The sequence below is a fragment of the Choloepus didactylus genome, chromosome 12, assembly GCF_015220235.1.
Source record: "Choloepus didactylus isolate mChoDid1 chromosome 12, mChoDid1.pri, whole genome shotgun sequence".
Lineage (NCBI taxonomy): Eukaryota > Metazoa > Chordata > Mammalia > Pilosa > Megalonychidae > Choloepus > Choloepus didactylus.
In genome coordinates, this window is record NC_051318.1 from 26,461,031 (window position 1) to 26,478,403 (window position 17,373).

At 37.9% G+C, this 17,373-nt stretch overlaps 1 long non-coding RNA gene across 2 annotated transcripts in view; it reads left to right on the forward strand.

Annotated features, from left to right (window-relative positions):
- The first annotated feature begins 14,384 nt into the window (after positions 1-14,384).
- The window catches only part of LOC119507295, a 175,582-nt gene continuing 172,593 nt past the window's right edge, over positions 14,385-17,373 (forward strand). The window contains exon 1 of one of the 2 annotated variants that reach the window (XR_005211190.1): positions 14,385-14,474. This is a non-coding gene — a long non-coding RNA (uncharacterized LOC119507295). The remainder of the gene's footprint in view (positions 14,475-17,373) is intronic. The other variant, XR_005211189.1, reaches the window with a different exon arrangement.

Below are 17,373 nucleotides of genomic sequence, written 5' to 3' on the forward strand. Positions count from 1 at the left end.
TGTGAAACTGGACTTCAGAGGAGTTCCTGGGGTAGACACATATTTGAAGCATGTACATGAATGAGGTTGCCTAGTGAGAAAACACAAAATGCTCAGGGATCTTCACTCAGAATGGTCAGATAGAAGAGGGTAAGCATGCAAAAGAGACATAGAAGGAGTAGCTTGAGAGGTGGAAGACAGCACAGAAGAGTGTTGTGTCATGGAAGCCACAGAAAGAATTTTTTTTAAGAAGGAAGATGATCAGTTGTTTCCTATACGTCTAACAAGTCAAGTTAAATGATGTTGAGTTTATTCAGTTTTTGAATCATAGAGGAATCTGGCAACTGTTGAAAATGTGCCTATACAATATTTATGCTCTTTTTTTCCTAACAGAACCCACTTTTATTTGGGTAGATATTATTATGTCCCCTTTGCAGCTAGCAATGACAATGTGACCCAGTCCTGGTCATATAAACATATACAGGCATAACTTGGAGATACTGCAGATTCAGTTCTGGACCTCCGCAATAAACTGAATATCACAATTAAGCGAGTCACACATATTCTTTGGTTTCTCAGTGTATGTAAAAGTTACGCTTACACTATACTGTAGTCTATCAAGTGTGCAAAAGCATTATGTCTTAAAAAATATTGTATATAACTTAATTTAAAAATATTTTATTGCTAAAAAATGCTAACCATCATCTGAGCCTTCAATGAGTCATAATCTTTTTGCTGAAGGGAGGATCTTGTCCCAGTGTTGATGGCTGCTGACTGATCAGGGCGGTCATAGATGAAGATTGGGGTAGTTGTGGCAATTTCTTAAGATAAGACAGCAATGCAATTAGCCACATTGATAGCATTTATGCACAACAGTGTTTCTTTCAAAACGAGTCAGTCCTCTAAAACTCTCCCACTTCTTTATCAACTAAGTTTATGTAATATTCTAAATACTTATTGTCATTTCAGCAATGTTCACTGCATCTTCACCAGGAGTAGATGCTATCTCAAGAAACCACTTTCTGTGCTTGTCCATAATAAGCAACTCCTCATCCGTTCAAGTTCATAAAAAGACTGCTGCAACTCAGTCCCATCTTCAGGCTCCACATCCAATTCTGGTTCTCCTGCCATTTCCACCACATCTGCAGTTACTTACTCCACTGAAGTCTTGAATCCCTAAAATTCATCCAGGAGGGTTGGAATCACCTTGTTCCTAATCTGTTAATTTTGCTATTTGGACCTCCTCCCATGAATCACAAATGTTCTTAGTGTCATCCAGAATGGTGAACTTTTTCTAGAAGGTTTTCAATTTACTGTATGTATGGAATTTAGAGCCTTCAAAATGTATTTCTTAAATAATGAGACTAGAAAGCCAAAATGACTCCTTGATCCATGGGTTGCAGAATGGATGTTGTGTTATCAGGCGTGAAAATGTTACTCTCATTGTACATCTCCATCAGAGCTCTTGGGTGACCAGTTACATTCTCAATGAGCAGTAATATTTTGAAAGGAATCTTTTTTCCTGAGCAGTAGCTCTCAACAATGGCCTTAAAATATTTAGTAAACCCTGTTGTGAAAAGATGTGCTGTCATTCAGGCTTTATTCCATTTATAGGACACAGGCAGAGTAGATTTAGCATAATTCTTAAAGGCCTTAGGATTTTCAAAATGGTAAATAAGCATTGGCTTAAATTTAAAGTCACCATCTGCACTAGGCCCTAAGAAGAGAGTCAGCCTGTCCTTTGAAGCTCTGAAGACTGGCACTGACTTCTCCTGTCTAGCTATGAAAGTCTGGGATGGCGTCTTCTTCTGCTAGAAGGCTGTTTCACCTACCTTGAAAATCTGTTGTTTAGTGTACCACCTTCATCAATTATCTTAGGTAGATCTCCTGGATAACTTGCTGCAGCTTCTACATCATCACTTGCTGCTTCACCTTGCACTTTTATGTTATGGAGATGGTTTCTTTCCTTAAACCTCATGAACCAACCTCTGCTAGCTTCAGATTTTTCTTCTGCAGCTTCCTCACTTCTTTCAGCCTTCATAGATTAAAGATAGTTAGGACCTTGCTCTGGCTTAGGCTTTGGAAGACCACTAAAACTTTCTTCCTGTTAGCAATAAGGCTGATACACATTTTTGTTATTCATGTGTTCACTGGAGTAGCATTTGCAATTTCCTTCAAGAATTTTTCCTTTATATTCACAACTTGGTTAACTGTTTGGCACAAGAGGCCTAGCTTTCAGCCTATCCCGGCTTTAGACATGCCTTCCTCACTAAGCTTAAACAGTTCTGGTTTTGAACTTAAAGTGAGAGATGACAACTCTTCCTTTTCCTTGAACACTTAGAGACCATTGTAAAGTTATTAATTGGCCTAATTTCAATATTGTTGTGTTCCAGAGAATAGGAAAGCCCAAAGAGGGGGAGAGATGGGGGAACAGCTTGTCGGTGGAGCAGTCAGAACACACACAACATTTATCGATTAAGTTTGCTGTCTTATATGGGTGCAGTTCAGGTGCCCCAAAACAATTACAATAGTAACATCAAGATCACTGATTGCAGATCACCATAACAGATAAAATAAAAATGGGAAAAAGTTTGAAATATAATGAGAATTACCAAAATGTGACAACAGATACACAAAGTGAGCACATGATGTTGGAAAAATGGTGCCAATAGACTTGCTCTATGCAGAGTTGCCACACATCTTCAATTTGTAAAATAAAAGCAATATATGCAAAGCACAGTAAAGCAAAGTGCTTGTATACACACATATATATGAAGAAATTTATTTATTGCATGGCTCAAGAACCTGGGGGCTGGCAAGTCTGAAATGTGTAGGGCAGACTGCAGGCTAGAATCTCAGATAAAGGTGATGTTGAAGTCTTTAGTTCCAATTCCCCGGGGGAAACTGACAGGCTAGAATTTTCAGCAAGATCTAATGTTGAAGTTGAGGCAGAAATTCTTCTTCTGACCTCTGAAACTCTCAGTTACGGCTTTTAAGAACTCCAACTGATTGAATGAGGAGATTATTCACATTGCTGAGGGCAATGCACTTTATTGATTGTAGATGCAATCAATGAAATGTAAATGCTATCAACTGATTGTGGATGCAAATCCATTTACAAAATACCTCGGCAGTAACAAGTAGGCCGGTGATTGACCAAACAGCTGGACACTATAACCTAGCCAAGTTGACACATGAAATTAACCATCACAGTTGACATGAACAGAGCCTATAGTCTATGGTAGAATAGCCTAGAGTTTTGCAAGATGACTGAGAGGCCATGGCATTACTGGCAAAGGCCTGAACCATAGTGATTATGGTAAGATGGAGATGAAGAAGAATGAAACTTGAAAGAAATTTCAAATTTAAGATCTAGTTTTTTCAGATCTCATTCATTCCCCTTAAGAATCAGTCATAATGAAATATTCATTGTTCACTATTTCTTCTCTAACTCCCAAGCCCCAGACCACTCCCATTTTTGTAGGTTCTGAGACCTTCAAACTTTACCTCAAATGCTATGTGACTTCTCTTTTTCTACCACTTGGAATTAAACATGTTCTCCATTGAGGTATTTACCCTCCTCTGAGGTCCTTCCCCTTATCAGTAAGAATCTGTTTTATGACATCTTTCTTTTGTCCTTATCATTTCTTATCTTGAATTATAATGATTTATAGTCCAGTTTCATCTTCTCCATGAAATTACAAAACCGTTATTTTTAAGTTTTCTTTTTTCCCCATCTTTATGGCCCCCTGATCATAGCACAATGTGGTACTGTTAGATTACAATGTATTTATCAAATTGAACCCAGGCATTTCAAAGGACAAGTTGAGTCTCTGTTTTGGGTGTGAGAGGAAGAAGGAGAGAGATGATCAAAAATGATTCTTAGGTTTTAAAGTTGGGTGCCAAGAAGAGAGATGGTCCTTACTGACAACGGCAGGAGAGTTGGGAGTAATTGTTTACAAAGGACTGATAATGAGTTTCTTTTGGGCTTGGTTGTGTGAAAGGAGATTTTGACCCTGAGTTGGGAATTGGATTTCAGCCACTGCATTGGATAGATGACTGCAGGCGGGGGAGCCCAGCAGCCAGGTAGATAAAGCATCTGGTACAGATCAGACAACTTATTTCCAGATCCAGGTGAGTTCAGGCAATGCCCCAACCTCTCCAAGATTGCTCTTCCTCACCCTTCCAATGGTGATTAGGATAATAAAACCTCACAGGGTAGTAATGAAGAGGAAATGAGATGAGTCCTGCAAAAACACTCTTTAAAACGTTTATCTGACTTTTCTATGTCAGTTGTTATTATTATTATGAAATGTCCAGAAAACAACTTCCTATGAGAAAAAGAGTTAGCTCTGAAGCTAGATGCCCTCTGTAGTACCTATCTTATAGGGTTGCTGGGAGGAATAAGTAAGTTAATTGCTTAAATTTCTTAAGAGAGTATCTGGCACATGATGAATGCTTTAAAAATAAGGGTATAATCATTCCTATTATGCTCTTTTTTATTCTTACACGAATGCACGAATTAGGTGAGAGCAAAGCTGAGGCATGTCATCAGTATAAAATCTTGCTGATTAAAAGAGACAAGAAACAAGCTCATACTGGGGAACTTTCTTCAGTTGGGTTATTTGGGAAGGAGCAAATCTCTCCACTTGCTGTATTTGCTTAGAGCCAGTCATTTCCCTTTTCTGCCTTAGGGAAATATGGACATGTTTTTCTCCCTCTAGAAGCTAAGAAAGATGTTTTTCTCAAGTTAAAAAAACAGCAAGTAAAACAAAACCTGGTGTGTGGCAGAAGCACGTTGTATTACTGTTCATATTCCTCATCCCACAGCAAGGAGATACTCAGGGGAAACGGCCATCATTTTTGGTTCCTGATTCCGTTCCCCAGAACTGATCGATTTTACAAGAGGCAGATGCGATGGTTAGCTTTTAATGTCAATTTGGCTAGGCTCTAGGACCAGTTACTGAATCAAGCCCTAATCCAGGTGTTACTGTGAAGGTATTTTGTAGATGTGGTTAACATCTACGATCAGTTGGCCGTAAGTAAAGGAGATTATTCTTGATAATAGGTATGGGCCCCATCCCATCAGTTGAAAGAAAGGCCTTCAAAGTCAAAGTGAGGTTTTTGCTGAGGAAGAAAAAATTCTGCCTCAAGACTGCAGCATCCACTCCTGCCTGTGAACTTCCAGCCTGTGGGCTGCTCTATGAATTTCTGACTCAGCAGCCCCAAAAATGTGAGCCAATCCTTGAAAATCTCCTAAAAGATAGAAGTACATACATACATATATCCTACTGGGTCTTTTCCTCTGGAGAACCCTGATTGATACAGCAGATTTTTAAACTCATGCAGAGGCTGTAAGTGGGTGTGGGTCTGGGTGGAGGACTGAAGGGGAGACCTCCAGAAAATGAAGTGCCTGATTCCTTGGATTAATGACCAGCCCAACCCAGCTCTGCCCTTTCTTTGATCCCAATGAGAGATAGACTCTGTTGGAAGGTTGTCCTCTGTACATTGAGAACATTCCCAGATTTCAAACATTTAAAATAATAATAATTTACATGTTTTCAACATGGAAATTTATTGTAGTGAAATGACAAAGGAAGATCAATTTGGAGCTAGGCAGGCTGTGAAATCACCTTCAACTGGGGAAGTATACCAGGAGTTGTTCTGCTATATTTAGACTTTGGATGGGTGGCCAAGCAAGTTCCTATGTGACCAAATGAGGAAGAGTTGGCTATATGATGTGTTTTGTCTACAGTTCTCTAGAGTGTCTTCAAATTTAGCTCAGCTTCAGAAAGGTATGCCTTTTCCAATCCAATATTTCTCTTGTATCCATTCCGTTGTGTGCAGGAAATAAAACAGATAGTAACCTTTGCTTTCTTTCATCCAAGGATCACTTTTGTTAACAGAAGGAGGAGAAGGAGCAGGAGGAGGAGGAGAAAGAGAAGGAGGAAGGGGGAGGAGGAGAAGGGAAATAAAATGAAATCAGGGAAAAAAATCAAAAATCAAAACAAACAAACAGAAAAACATTTCTAGGCAACCAGTTCAAAAAATAGAAACAGAAATAAGGAAGATTTTCCTGTTAATAAGGCATATGCCTAGAACACTTTTGATTATGTGTATATGTGTTTGCTGCTGTTTTGTTTTATGACTCAACACATACTTTGGGGATGAGATTTCCATGACTATGTTGTTAATTGCCTCATATTCACAGGATTTCCAAATACAGTGCCACCCAGCTAGCTGTCTTCCCTACCAGCCTATGATCTGCCATTTCTTGCTTTTAATTTTAAATACTAAAGGTGGATATCACAGGAAGGATTGCCAGATTTAGCAAATACAAATACAGGGTGCCCAGTTAAATTTGAACTTCATCTACACTACATTACTAGATTTGGGGAATCCTTTTTTTAACATTAATAACCCTTTGCTGAATCACTTTACCTTTTGTTTCTAAATGTCTTTCTGCTTCAGTTCTGCTCCATCCATTTCCTTTCTCCTAAGAAATTAGGTAGTGTTTCCCTGGATCCCAAAACATTTAGGCATCACAGTCATAATGAAAGAGGAATTGTGACTAAGATTAATCCCTTCTCATACCTGGCACTCAATAAATGCCTTCAGAATGGATTAATGATATTATTTAATATTGTAAATAAATATAACCATAAAATCTTAGTGTTAGAAAAGTCTGAGACATTATTTGGCATAATCACTTGTCTAATGTTCAGCCTCTCACTATCCTCCCATCCAAGTAGTAGCTGAGCCATTAATAAGAATGATAGTTAATGCAAATTGGGACTTGTGTTTGAGGCACAGCAACATTAGGAAGGGGTACTAATGTTATCACAGTTTTACAGATGAAGAAACTGATATGTGCATGACGAAAAACTTGTTCTAGGTCACTTACCTAGTGGATGACACTGAGCCTCAGGCCACTTTGAATCCAAAGTCCCTGCATAAGGTTGCTCTGTGTCATGTGCCTGGGTATTTCTTGAGACAAGAAATTCCTTAATAATGGGCATAGTTTTTGCTTTGAAAATTCTGCCCGAATAGTGATTCTGGAATTTTCCTTGATGTAAGGAATGGATATTGAAGATCTGGTAAAGGACTTATTCAGGATGTGTGCGTTTAAAAATGTGAGTACATCCTCTAAGTACAAAGGGCTATGGAATCAGTGAATCAAGAAGCACTAAATAGTATCCTACTACCTGCTTGGGTCCAGGTGAGCATGAGGGGTGAGGATGTGGGGATAAAGAAGTACAGTACATGCTTCCTCTCCATAAGCAGTCTATAGTTGGTGGGTAAAGATTTTTCATTCCTTGAATCATTCACAAGCAACTTTTGAGCACCTACAGTGTTGAATGCATCAGTTAAAATCATGGATTCTGTGTCTACATCCCTTGCACTTGAATCTTGGTTTTGCCCTATTCTAGCAGTCTAAGCCTCCGCAAGTCATTTCACCTCTCTGTGACTCAGGTTATTGTGCAGATTATATTAAACATATGTAAAGCACTTGGAATGGTGTCTGGTCCATAGTAAGTGCTGTAGAATTGTTTGTGGTAGTGGTCATGTTGTGTGCCAGGCACAGTTCTAGATAAAGGGGTTGATTACATCTTGTTTGCAAGATCGACAAGTTACATCTTGTTTGCAAGATCGACAAGTTACATCTTGTTTGCAAGATCGACAAGTTACATTCCATCAAGGAACTTATATTGTACTAGGGGAGAGAGACAAGCAAACAAACAAAAATGTATAATGTAATTTCAGGTGATGATAAATGTTACGAAGGGAATTAAAGCAAGGTGGAAATAGAGAGTGACAAGCAGCGGTCTTCTTTAGAGAAGGTGATCAGGAAAGACGAAGACTTAGAGCTAAACCCTGTGATCAAAGTTATAAGTGGTCCGGAAATCCTGCCCAAGAGAGTTTCATGAGTTGTGGAAAAGTCAGGGAAGGCCTTCTGGGAAAGATTTGGCTGGGCAAACAGGACTGGTGTCATCAGTTCAGGAAAGGCAAGCCACCAGTTCAGAGCCATGCAGGCACTGTAAATCGTGATGCAATCACAGGAAAACACAGAGGCTGGCCAGGCCCAAGTAGAGGGTGTGTTTTGGAAGAAAAAGGAAAATCATCTTTGAATGGAGAGGGTGGGACTAGATTATGAAAAATGTGGAAAGCCAAGCAGATGAATATAGGCTTGTTGTGGTAGGACATAATAAATGTTGAAGGATTTTACCTGACATGCTGATATTTTTATTTAAGGAAGGCAAGACTGGTGATGGATTAAATGGGGAAGGCTTGCAGTCAGGGGGCCAGCAAGACGGGGATTGCAGAGGAGCCCCAAGCCTCCAATTTTGAGAGTATAGAGCTCATGAGACACAAGAGGAAAGGACTCACATAAATTTTATTTCATATGAAGAACGGCTGGTTAGGTGCTTTCTGGGATGTGGGGGAATTTTCCAGTTTCCATTGTTGTGGATCATCTGTAGGCCAGTGATGAATGAGAGGGAAAAATCCTAGAAGCAGAGAGCTAAGTGAGCAGAGAAAGTATGAATGAGAGAGAGGAAAGGGAAAGAAATAATAGAAATGGGATGGGGAAGGAGGATGAGGAGTGAAAATGAGAAGGGAATCTTAAAGACATTCGGAGAGTCTCAAAAGTTTTTAAAGGCTAGAAGATTTTGTTGAACTTGGAACATTTGTAGCACTGACATTCTCCCCCACTTCCCTACCTCCTACCTTCTACCCCTATTCTCCCCACCCCATCTCCACTCCAACTAACGCCTCCTTCCCCTTTAGAGATTTTTTTTTTTTTAATTAGGGGAGATTTATTTTTTTCAGTATTTAAATTTTGGGTCTCTGGTCCTGTTAGGCTGGAAGGAGGAATGCCAAATGTGGCTTCTGATCTTCCCCTGGAAAGTCATCTGTCCGGCTCAGGAATCTCTCCCCAGGGTGCTTTACATCCTGAGACAATAAAAGGCTCCTTCAAAGCTGGTCGGGGCAAGGCCTCAATTACCTCTAGAGAGGAGGTACAGCCTCCCACACCGTGCCCCGCCCCACAGCAACTGACAATAAAACACCCGGTGGGGTTTGGCAGCCCAAGGCACAGAAATTCTAAGACCAGGGAGAAAACAAAATAAAGCCCAAAGCTTTGTGTTTTTTAATGCCAGCAATAGAAAACCTGAAAAATGAAGCCATCCTCTCCAGAGAGCCGGCACGCCTAGATACAGAATCTACACTTAATTCAGAGAATGGTGTCCACTTTTCCAGAGTCTAGCCCTTTAAAAGACTACGTTGTTTTTTTTCAGACTGTGAGAATTATGCAAATAATCCTTATATGAGAAAAATAAAGGTAAAAACCTTTCCCTTTCTAAAGTGACCATGAGTGCTTTATGTAAGCCAGTGACAGATACAAAGGGTAGTGGTTTTATTTTTGTATTCCAAAAATTCATTCATTAGCCCTGCTTCATTTACAGTTTGATCCTGTCTTCTCACTCTCTTTCCCTCCTTTTCTAAGACGGGAATTGACAAGTTAGTAAAGTATAAATGGTAATCGGAATATTGCTTTGCATGCTGATTGTCCAGAGCTTTATTCCAACAAGCCAGCTGAAATTGGTTAAAGGTATCTGGACTTGACAGCACCTGCTCAACTATAAATATTGGGCTACAAGTGGGATAAGGGTGACCGTGTGGCAGTTAAAGCCAACCCAGGGAATGCTGTACTTTGGATGTTTATCAGCATCCCTCCCTCTCTCTTATAGCCCTCTCCAAATTTGCTCTGAAAATATAATCTAATAAAAAGAGGGACATCTCAATTCCTTCCATAACTTTCCCGACTGGCTTTTATTCACTTGGGCTTCTCTTGCCAAGCTGAGCCCGTGCTTAGAAAATTCTGGGAGATCTGTTTCATTCAGCATTGCATGTTTCACATTTCTTTCTTCAGTGGTAGGCTGAGGACTCCTCTGAGATCTTCATCTCTGAATGTTACTCTGGTTTCCTGTTAGACTTCTTGTTTGGCTTAATGTGTGTGCATTTATACAACATCCTCTTGTCCGTGCACGGTATGGAACTTTTCCATCAAGGGATTATTTCAGGCACACTAAATTGTTCTCTTCCTCTCTCTCTCTCTCTCTCTCTCTCTCTCTCTCTCTCTCTCTCTCTCTCTCTCTCTTTTTAGATCTTTTGTTTCTGACATAGTAAGAATCAAAATATTTCATTTCTTATTTAAAAAAAAAAATGTTTGCACCCTAAACTATCTGCTTCAGATTTCGGAAAGATATTTGAGAGACCAGGAAACACACACTAGTCCTCCTTAGGAACAAAGGAGCTGTCTATTTACACCTCTATGGGGTGATTTTAGCAGTTCAATCATTCTATTAACCCCTCCTAGCCATAATGACTTCCTAATACCAGTTAATTAACAAATACTGGTTTGCCACCAAATGGACTCCTCTGAGTGTCTTTGGTGTGGCCTGCGGTCTGCTAAAAGGAAGTCTGAGCCCCTCTTTTGTTCTTCTCAAGCACATTTCTTGTGGGCTCAAACTACTTTGAATCTCAAATGAGCTTCCTAATTAATCTCCACAACTATCCTGTGGCATGGGAAGGGGGCCTGTCCATTATCTTCACTTTCCAGATAGTAACAATTTATAGGACTTGGCTAAGGTCACGGGGAAATTAACATCAGAGCCAGAATGAAATTCTGAGTGCCTAAACCCCTCTCCTCTTATCCCGTTCCCTAGACAACATCGTTTCATCCTCATGGCATAAAATTAGTAAGTGCAGCAGGACCTTATTGTGTTGTAATGAACTAGAGTTCGGTTCACGGGACCTAGAAGCGAAGAAGATTTTTTTAAAAATGCACAATCTGAAAAGGTACTAAAACATGTTTATTTGGATAATATATCTTACAGAAGGGCATTGAGACCACATGCACGCATCCATCTCCTTTTAAGCAACGTCCTCTACACAAACTACCAAACAGCTCAATGGCTCAGGTATTCCTGTGCCAGGACCCAGAGACTACATTGAGCCTCAGGTGTTTGATTGCTAATAAAGTGTTTGAAATGTTTTGAATGAGGCGCTGCAGTGATTGTAAATGAGATCACCTGTGTGCGCCTTTTCTTTGTGTGGTTTTGTTTGGCCTCTTTCTCAGGATGGTTAATTGTTATGTTATGGCAAGAGACATCTTCTCCCACATTGGAGTTGGGGGTGGGGGGCATCATAAAACATTGCACTGGCTGAAAATATGGGCCTTTTTTTTTAGGACAGGAAAGGATATAAATCTGAGTTGCATTAATTCAATTCAACAAGCAATTGCCAAACTCCATGTAATGACAAGCCTGGGCAAAGGGCTGTCAATAGAATCAAATGCCAAGCAAATTTGCCAGGGTGACTTTAGAGTGACCTCTTCCTTGCTTTTACTGCAAAATCAAAAGATGATGATCTCTTGATTCCCTCCGAATTAAATATTCCGAGACTCAGTAATCACTTCAGACATGATCTTATTTTGATGTTCAATTGACATAGACTCCTACAGCTTGAATCCCTACCCTCTCTGTTAACTAGTCAAGCACACTCTTAAGCAGATTATGGGAACTAACTAATGAGTAATTAGATGTGTTTTTGTGAAGTCACTAGAATGAAATTCCAGAGTGAACCCTTTGGTAAAGTGAGAATTCTCTGAAAACACAAACACATTCTTTGGATTCCAGTTTCCAGCTGGGTTTCTGGGTGGTAGAGTGACAGGAGCTTCTTGGGAGAGATGGAGCTGAAGGTAGGAGGGCATATTTGACCCCTATTAGCCGTCATCAGTCAGAGGCTATGTCTGAGAAGGGTATCTGGAAACACTAGCATAATTCTGACCTTTGTTACTTCTGTGTCAATAATGAAAATAATTTTAATATATATATTACACTATTCTATACCTTCAGGCTTATTATCCTACAGCATTGAAAAGTTATACAATTATTCACATGTTTCAGTTAAATATCAAAGAAACAGGCATTCTTTACAGTTGGAAAATTATAACCACTATGAGGCATTCCACTTCTCGTGCTTTTAACTTCTGAGATGTAGTGGATAGGTCTACTGATAATTGTCAAGCTCAATGTTTATAGAAGAAACACCCTTCCCACAAATCTTAAAAATTGCATATCCTTACAGGTGAATCACATCTTAAAATTTGGAAATCATTACAAACATTTATTGACTATTTAAAGCTAACAAATTGTAAATAGAAATGTCATTTCTTTCATTAGCACGGAGAAGGCGCTCATTTCCGCTCCCCCAAAGTCTGCTGTTATCTTTGATGAATTGGTTGATTATTTTAAACAATATAGTCGCACAAATAGACGTAAAAGTGAATGATGACACATCATTTCTATGGCACTGCATTCAGCAATTATTTGTATGACAGTTTACATGTAATGTTCAGGCATGTATTTATGCAACAAGAGAATAGGCTTTCTTCAAAGAATCACTTCATCACAGGTGGCTTACTTACCTGAAAAACATCCTCATGTCAAAATTGGCAGACTTTGTTGTGCATAACTAATCCAGATTCCCATGGGAATTGAAGTACAGGATTAATCAGATGAAAACGATAGTTTGTTTCATATGTCAAATTTAGGAACAAGCCCCAAGGTTTAGATTTTACAAGAGACTGCACTTTTATAAAGGAAAAAAAAAAAAAAAAAACGAAGAAAGAAAAGGAAAGGAAATAAACAAGAAAGAAAGAAGTCAGTGATATTTTTGGTGAAGACTCAGAGATTGAAAGTTCTCGGACAACAGCAAGGGCAATCTATCATTTTTACATATGAGGAAACTGGAATCCAGAGGTGATAAAATTAGGCAAGTTTAAATAGTTTAAATTAAACAATTAGAAAAAATTTATTGTGATAGCATATATGTAACCTAATTTTGCCATTTTAACCACTTTAAGGGTATATAATTCAGTGGCATTAATTATATTCACAATATTCTGTAACCATCACCACCATCCATTTCCAAAACATTTTCATTGCTTCAATCAGAAATTCTGCACTCATTCAGCAATAACTCCCCATTCCAAATCCACCCCCTACCCCGTCCACAAACTCCAATCTACATTTATTCTAGACCTTTCATGTAAATGGAATCATGCAATATTTGTTTTTCTGTGTCTGGCTTCTTTCAATTACCACAACATTTTCAAGGTTCATTCATGTTATCAAAATTTTATTTTTTTTAAGGCTGAATAATATTCCATTGTATGATTATACCACTTTAGTTTTGTTTTTTGTTTTTTTTTTTTTTGCTAATAATAGTAGTTTTTTCAGTCTTCTCATTTCTTTCTTTTCTTATGCCTTTACCTGAATTTCCAGTGCTGTGTTAAACAGTAGTTATGAGAGTGGGCATCCTTGTCTTGGATATGTAAGGCTTTCCATTACATATACTGTTTGTTATAGATTTGTTGGAATATCACCTTCACCAAGACAAGATGGTTTTGACTCCTGATTCCTTAATTGTTTGTAATTAGAGAAGTTATAGGTTTACAGAAACATAATGCAGTACAGACTTCCAATACGTCCCCCTCTCACACATATAGATTCCCCTATTACTGACATTTTGCATTATTGTGGCATCTTTGTGACAGTTGATGAAACAGTATTATTACAGTTACACTATTAATTTCAGCCTATTGTTTACACTGGGGTTCACTCTTTGTGTTGTACAATTCTATGTTATTTTGTGTGTGTGTGTGGTAATTTATATACAACCTAAAATTTCCCTTTTTATCCCTTTTCAGATATACAAATCAGTGGTGTTAATTACATTCACGGAGTTGTGCCTCCATCACCATCGTCCATTTCCAAAACTTTCCCATTAGCATGAACAGAAACTCTGTGGCATTTAAAAATTAAATTCCTGTTCCCCTCCCCCACCCAGCCTCTGGTAATCTGTACTCTAGTTTCTGATTTTATGAATTTGCTTATTCTGCTTATTTCATACAAGTGAGATTATATACTATCTCTCTTTTGGTTTCTGGCTTATTACACTCAACACAATGTCTATAAGTTTCATCCATATTGTCACATGCATCAAAACTTCATTCCTTTCATGGCTGATATATATATATATATCATATTCCATTACATATATATATATATTTACCATATTTTTTTTTCCATTCATCTCTTGACAACCCTTCGGTTGCTTCCATCTTTTGGCAATTGTGAGTAATGCTGCTATGAACATCAGTGTCAAAATATCCGTTCAAGTCTCCGCTTTCGATTGTTTTGGGTATATACCTAGAAGTGGGATCGCCTAAAACTTTCCCTATTTTTAGCATATGCTGTGGCCAGTCTGGAGCCGGAAGTTCTTTATCTCTTTTTCTCTCTTTGGCTAAGGATGTTTTCTCTGTTTCCTGCTGGGTCACAGAAGAACAAGAGGCAGAATTAAAGCTGGTTTGTGTATTTATTCGGACTCGAGTTTGTGTCTCTATTTAAAGGACTGCTTATATAGAGAAGGTAAGGATAAGCATTTCTTTTCTTCTTTTTTTTTTACTCCTCACTGGAACTAGAAATGTCACCAATTATTGACTAACATAGGTATGTTTTAAGTATTTTGGTCACTTATTAGCAGATAATTTCTTGGTTTTTTATCAAAGACAGCAAATATTATTCATCATCTGCTTTTGGTTATTTTTTTTTTTAAGAGGGAGGCCTTAGGTCAATTCCTTGGGTGAGGAGGATTGAAGTGGGTTTGTGAGTGTGGAGCTAGAAATCAATTGCTTGGGACAGTAAAGGTGAAGTAAATGCCACGTCAGTAGTCATTTACTCCTTGCTTCTGTTTGGTGTTCAGCTTCTCCCCTTAATATGAGTTTAACAAATATTTTTAGCCTAAGGAACCAAATTGTTAGCCTGACAGGCATGTTCAAGTCCACATGGACTTGCCTGTTTCTTTACATGTCCTAACAGGCCTTTCAAAGAGTTTTATACATCAAATAAATATGTAGTGGAATATGGTGCTTAAAAATGCAGGCTGCCTGGCTGTGAATCCTTACTCTCCCACTTGCTAGTGATAGACGTTGCGTGATTTAGGGCAATTTAACTTCACATTGTCTCAGTTTTCTCATCTTTAAAAAGAGCATGTTCACAGTTGCCTCATGGGGCTGTTTGAGGATTAAATGAATTAATACACATCAAGATCTTCTAATAATGCCTGTTGCATAGTAATTGCTCAATAATGATGGCCCTTATGAAACATACTCATTAAATAATAACTGAATTCCTTATCATCCTCCTCCTTTCATCTGACCTCAGTATCATGCACATCAATAGTGTCCATAAAGGTGAAATACAGTGTGAGTTCATACTGATTGAAATTTTCAAATCAAATTCGAGACTACAGGTCCGTATTCATCTCTTCAAACTTACATCTGTATTTCCATCCATGCTAAAACCCCAGTCCTCAATGAAGACAATGCAATTGCTATTTGAATTATCTCGCAATTATTATTCATTACACACTCAATATAATAATGCCATCTCAGAATAACAATATCTATATCGGTAATACCACTAACAATATGATTATTGAGAAAAGTTTAAGATTTTTCTCCAGTTCTTTTTATACTTAGCATATAACACACTAGGGTTCTAACTTTAACATGCTCTAACGTTATTTGAAATAGTTCCTCTCTGTGCGGATATGTCACCAACTTGATATACAGTTAGGTTCATTGTTTTCACTTTGTTTTTGTTTTTTAAGAATTGTCTTTCTAAATTTAATTTTGTTTATGATTACAGAAAGGATTTACATACCAGGGTCAAACATAGAAAACCAGGCATATTCCAGGAAAACTAGCTTTTATCCCTGTCCCTTCTACCTGTTCCTTTCATTCCTCTATAGTTTGTATTTTTTTTAAAATGTTGTTATAAGCAAACCCATATGTACAGATATATTTGTATATATCCATCCATGCATCTATATATACACACACACACACGCACATACACATAAACAAGTACTTTTCTTAAATATGCTATACACACTTTTCTACATCTAGTTTCTTTCTCTTAGCACCTTTCAATAAGGTGGAGACCACCTTATTGAAGCATATAGAGGTATTCCTTTTTTATTTTAACCACTGTATAGTACTCCATTATAAAGCTGCACCATAATTTATTCAACCTTTCCCCATTAGAGAACAATTGAACAATTGTGTCCTCCCCCATCTTTCCCTACTTTGAACATAAGTATTTCTCACCTTTTTTTTTTTTTTTTTTTTTTTGAGTGTTATCTTTGGGATAGATTTCTAGAAATTATCTTGCTGTGTCAAGGTAAATGCAAAAGTGATTTTGTTACATATTTCCAAATCCTCTTTTATTGGGCTAATACTGTTTTGCATTTCCATCAATGTTTTTTCTCCCACTTCACCAATGAGGCTGTTTACTCAGCATCGTTCAAAGAAGAACAGAGATTATTTATTTCAAGTATTATTATGAGTAAAGACATTTCTTTCTAAACCAAACTTATGCTTCTTTCTGTGAAGACTGTGGCCTGCTTAGCTACTATAGAAAGCACCTTCCCAATGTGTACAGATTAAAAGAACAACCAGAGATCTTCTTCACAAAAAATGCTCATTTACTTATAACTTAATGTGTTTCATGGTTAAATAGAGATTCAGGACTAAAATTTAAAAAAAAATTTAAAACTCAGACATGGGCATGAGTAAAAAGGTATTATTCCATTAATGAAACACAGATGTCTTCTATTTCTCCTTTATGTTGGTTGCCTTACTTTCCTCTTACTTTGGGGGAGGAATATGGTAGCCTGAAATTAGGTAAAATATGTATCACAATGTGAAAAGAAACTCACTGTAAAAAAGACTAGAATTCCTCAATTATCTGTTGCAAAGAAGACATTATGTACAGAAAGCATCATCGTAAGTTTGAACTCTTCCATTCATCAGACTCTGAACATCACTTCTTAGAAGCCTGAGGTAGCAATGTTCCATCTGTGATCTAATAGTAAATCCAGTGTCATATGGTAGAGTCAGAAACCACCTGCTTTCAGGTACAAAATATATCTTCCAGGCAAGAACATTCCAATGTTTTATGATAATTCCAAATTCACTTTAGCCATGTATATTGTGAATACTCCTGGAAAGCCTTTTGTGGTAGTTATATTTGGTCAAGTGAAACAGTTCATCTCTTTTAAGACAGGGTTTTGAAGTAAGGCTGTCATCTGATTGGCATATGTACTCAAATTTCTCTTGATGCACACTGTTCCTTCCTGGTCTGAGTGCCTCAGAATTCACAAAATGAGGAGCATTTGCAAAGGAATTATATTTCAGAGGCAGGACTCAATCCACTGGAGAACAAATAAAATCACTTTTAAATGACATTTGATATACAAATAAAA